Raw genomic sequence first — 707 nt, 5'->3', positions numbered from 1 at the left:
CACCTCCATATGCCCAGCATTTCTTATCGCTGCCAGAGCAAACGAGTGTCCCACCTAGCAGTGCTCGCTCTCTACAAAGTGGCATTTCGTCTATTTATGTTTTCCCTACAGATCATCCTAAACACGCTGCCACTGCTATTAATTATCATCCTCTGAAGTATGATAATGAAATCAGAGACCTGAGAACTCCATCTAAGCAAGCTATGTTCATATGACCGCTTACCATAGTTGATTCCCTACCACATAAAGGTGTACAGCCACTCTGTGTTGCCCAGTTCTTAACTGCAGATCTGCTAACACCTTTTGAGGATGAGTCGTAATTTACACTAACGTTGCCAAACTTGAGGGAATATTTACTAATATATCATGCAACAGAGCGCAGCAAGCAAAGTTGTTGTGCTGCATTGTGTGGGAGAGAGCAGTACAGCACCATTCGTTTTGTATGAAATTCCCAGATATACTTAAGAGCTTTTTCCCACTTCGTATGTGTGCTGTAAACTGCAGTACACAGAAAAAGTGGGAAACATTTGGAGAATTTTTTCCCCCTACTTTGCACACGCCTCAAGAAGGTGTATTATTTGGGCAAAGCCATGTCTAGAAATGTCAGTATATATGAAAGAGGAATACAAGAGGTATTTACCGAGTTCTCTTCCACCTTAGTTGAAAAGTACATCAAACGAGGAGCCCTACGGAACGGGGCATGCTGC

This window comes from Lissotriton helveticus, chromosome 9 (genome assembly GCF_964261635.1).
Source record: "Lissotriton helveticus chromosome 9, aLisHel1.1, whole genome shotgun sequence".
Lineage (NCBI taxonomy): Eukaryota > Metazoa > Chordata > Amphibia > Caudata > Salamandridae > Lissotriton > Lissotriton helveticus.
Note: the sequence above shows the minus strand (reverse complement) of the source record.